Source organism: Pseudophryne corroboree, unplaced genomic scaffold, assembly GCF_028390025.1.
Source record: "Pseudophryne corroboree isolate aPseCor3 unplaced genomic scaffold, aPseCor3.hap2 scaffold_436, whole genome shotgun sequence".
Classification (NCBI taxonomy): Eukaryota; Metazoa; Chordata; class Amphibia; order Anura; family Myobatrachidae; genus Pseudophryne; species Pseudophryne corroboree.
In genome coordinates, this window is record NW_026970063.1 from 96,025 (window position 1) to 99,770 (window position 3,746).

Sequence of the window (3,746 nt, forward strand, 5' to 3'; positions counted from 1 at the left end):
TGCGCAGCTCTTTGCAAAAGAGAGATATTGGCAAGGAAAAGCTGTCTTGTACCTTTGCATTTTTCTCCCAAACGAAGGACACTAGAATGAAAATTTTAAAGCCTCCTGTTAGGCCATCATCTACACGGCATAGCCCTGAATTTTCCAATGCGCAGCTCTTTGCAAAAGAGAGATATTGGCAAGGAAAAGCTGTCTTGTACCTTTGCATTTTTCTCCCAAACGAAGGACACTAGAAAGAAAATTTCAAAGCCTCCTGTTAGGCCATCATCTACACGGCATAGCCCTGAATTTTCCAATGCGTAGCTCTTTGCAAAAGAGAGATATTGGCAAGGAAAGCTGTCTTGTACCTTTGCATTTTTCTCCCAAACGAAGGACACTAGAAAGAAAATTTTAAAGCCTCCTGTTAGGCCATCATCTACACGGCATAGCCCTGCATTTTCCAATGCGCAGCTCTTTGCAAAAGAGAGATATTGGCAAGGAAAAGCTGTCTTGTACCTTTGCATTTTTCTCCCAAACGAAGGACACTAGAAAGAAAATTTTAAAGCCTCCTGTTAGGCCATCATCTACACGGCATAGCCCTGAATTTTCCAATGCGCAGCTCTTTGCAAAAGAGAGATATTGGCAAGGAAAAGCTGTCTTGTACCTTTGCATTTTTCTCCCAAACGAAGGACACTAGAATTAAAATTTTAAAGCCTCCTGTTAGGCCATCATCTACACGGCATAGCCCTGAATTTTCCAATGCGCAGCTCTTTGCAAAAGAGAGATATTGGCAAGGAAAAGCTGTCTTGTACCTTTGCAATTTTCTCCCAAACGAAGGACACTAGAATGAAAATTTTAAAGCCTCCTGTTAGGCCATCATCTACATGGCATAGCCCTGAATTTTCCAATGCGCAGCTCTTTGCAAAAGAGAGATATTGGCAAGGAAAAGCTGTCTTGTACCTTTGCAATTTTCTCCCAAACGAAGGACACTAGAATGAAAATTTTAAAGCCTCCTGTTAGGCCATCATCTACATGGCATAGCCCTGAATTTTCCAATGCGCAGCTCTTTGCAAAAGAGAGATATTGGCAAGGAAAAGCTGTATTTTACCTTTGCATTTTTCTCCCAAACGAAGGACACTAGAAAGAAAATTTTAAAGCCTCCTGTTAGGCCATCATCTACACGGCATAGCCCTGAATTTTCCAATGCGCAGCTCTTTGCAAAAGAGAGATATTGGCAAGGAAAAGCTGTCTTGTACCTTTGCATTTTTCTCCCAAACGAAGGACACTAGAAAGAAAATTTTAAAGCCTCCTGTTAGTGCTTCATCTACACGGTATAGCCCTGAATTTTCCAAAGCGTAGCTCTTTGCAAAAGAGAGATATTGGCAAGGAAAAGCTGTCTTGTACCTTTGCATTTTTCTCCCAGACGAAGGACACTAGAAAGAAAATTTTAAAGCCTCATGTTAGGCCATCATCTACACGGCATAGCCCTGAATTTTCCAATGCGCAGCTCTCTGCAAAAGAGAGATATTGGCAAGTCAAAGCTGTCTTGTACCTTTGCATTTTTCTCCCAAACGAAGGACACTAGAAAGAAAATTTTAAAGCCTCCTGTTAGGCCATCATCTACACGGCATAGCCCTGAATTTTCCAATGCGCAGCTCTTTGCAAAAGAGAGATATTGGCAAGGAAAAGCTGTCTTGTACCTTTGCATTTTTCTCCCAATTACCACTTTAATAATAGGGTAAAGAAAATTAAGTGGATTTTTGAAAGAAAACAGTACTGTCAATATACTATTAAAACAAATTAAAATGGTAAAAGTTATTGTACTTTAAGTAAAATTAAAAGAGCTAAAATATCAATCCCAGTTTTGGATTACTTTAATTAAAAAAAATGCATATAGCAAAGGATAGTTTCAATCTGCCTACCTCTGGGTTATGGGCCCAGCATGCTTCCATTGCTGTACTCTGCTGCACATGTAAGTGCAAGAGATCCCGAAGCACTCACTCATCATGGGAAAGTACCAATGTGTTTCTTCGTTGGTTGATTTAAGAAACATCTTACAAAAACTCTCCAGATTATTGACTTTTTAAAGTTTTTCTAATAAACGTTCTAGATGAATGCTTATTAGCCTTTGTAAGTATGCACTTTTGCAAAGTGTCTCTGTGGCGCAATCAGTTAGTGTGTTTGGCTGCTATCCAAAAGGTTGGTGGTTCAATCCCACCCAGGGACGTAATTGACCTTGTGATAAGATTTTGGTGATCTTTAAGTAGTCAAGTCAAAATTTCAAACCCCCTCTTATGGTGTAGGGTACCTGGCCTTCTCTGATGTAATCAGAGTTAGATTTGATTAAGTGATTTTATAAAAAACAGCTAGGAAGCACAATTTAGCAGTGGGTTGCAGAGAAAAAAAAATATGCTTGCAGAAAAATCAAATTGAGTGATTAAACAGCTCTTCATTTTCTGGCTTTATTTTTATGCTAACAAATCTGTTCTCTGAAAAGTGTCCACAAAGCCAAGTCTCTGATTAACACCTTTGTAAGGATGGTTTTTCACCTATTACTAAATTAAACTTGCTTCATTGGAAAGGCAGCAAGATGTATCCTCATTTCAATGTCTACTGAAATAATACGGGTTGACACCAGGAAACATTAACGCCAATGCATCCTTGCTGCTTTCTCATGTGGAAGTCTGTTTAATGTGAAAACAAGGTGATATCTAATTAGCACACAGGTAAGGAATTAAGAAAATCTTTATTTAAGGGGGAAGATGTTTCTCACAAAATCGTTGCCCCGATGCATCATTGAAATTCAAGCTGGAAAGATGATTTTAATATATCACTTGTACATTTTGTATTGCTCTTCTGGTGACAATGTAGTTTGTTTTTGTCAATTACCATTTTAATAATAGGGTAAAGAAAATTAAGTGGATTTTTGAAAGAACACTATACTGTCAATATACTATTAAAACAAATTAAAATGGTAAAAGTTATTGTACTTTAAGTAAAAATAAAAGAGCAAAAATATCAATCCCAGTTTTTATTACTTAAATTAACAAAAAAAACTGCATATAGCAAAGGATAGTTTCAATCTGCCTACCTCTGGGTTATGGCCAGCATGCTTCCATTGCAGTACTCTGCTGCACATGTAAGTGCAAGAGATCCTGAAGCACTCACTCATCATGGGAAAGTACCAATGTGTTTCTTCGTTGGTTTATGGAAGAAACATCTTACAAAAACTCTCCAGATTATTAACTTTTTAAAGTTTTTTTAATAAACGTTCTAGATGAATGCTTATTAGCCTTTGTCAGTATGCACTTTTGCAAAGTGTCTCTGTGGCGCAATCAGTTAGTGTGTTTGGCTGCTAACCAAAAGGTTGGTGGTTCAATCCCACCCAGGGACGTAATTGACCTTGTGATAAGATTTTGGTGATCTTTAAGTAGTCAAGTCAAAATTTCAAACCCCCTCTTATGGTGTAGGGTACCTGGCCTTCTCTGATTTAATCAGAGTTAGATTTGATTAAGTGATTTTATAAAAAACAGCTAGGAAGCACAATTTAGCAGTGGGTTGCAGAGAAAAAAAAATATGCTTGCAGAAAAATCAAATTGAGTGATTAAACAGCTCTTCATTTTCTGGCTTTATTTTTATGCTAACAAATCTGTTCTCTGAAAAGTGTCCACAAAGCCAAGTCTCTGATTAACACCTTTGTAAGGATGGTTTTTCACCTATTACTAAATTAAACTTGCTTCATTGGAAAGGCAGCAAGATGTATCCTC

General features: G+C 37.7%; 2 non-coding genes across 2 annotated transcripts; both read left to right on the forward strand.

The window, feature by feature from the left end:
* Positions 1 to 2,132: 2,132 nt before the first annotated feature.
* TRNAS-GCU (transfer RNA serine (anticodon GCU)) lies at positions 2,133 to 2,206 on the forward strand. Its single transcript has one exon. It is a non-coding gene; the product is annotated as a tRNA-Ser (tRNA).
* A 1,093-nt stretch (positions 2,207 to 3,299) lies between these two features.
* On the forward strand, positions 3,300 to 3,373 carry TRNAS-GCU (transfer RNA serine (anticodon GCU)). Its single transcript has one exon. It is a non-coding gene; the product is annotated as a tRNA-Ser (tRNA).
* Positions 3,374 to 3,746: the final 373 nt, after the last annotated feature.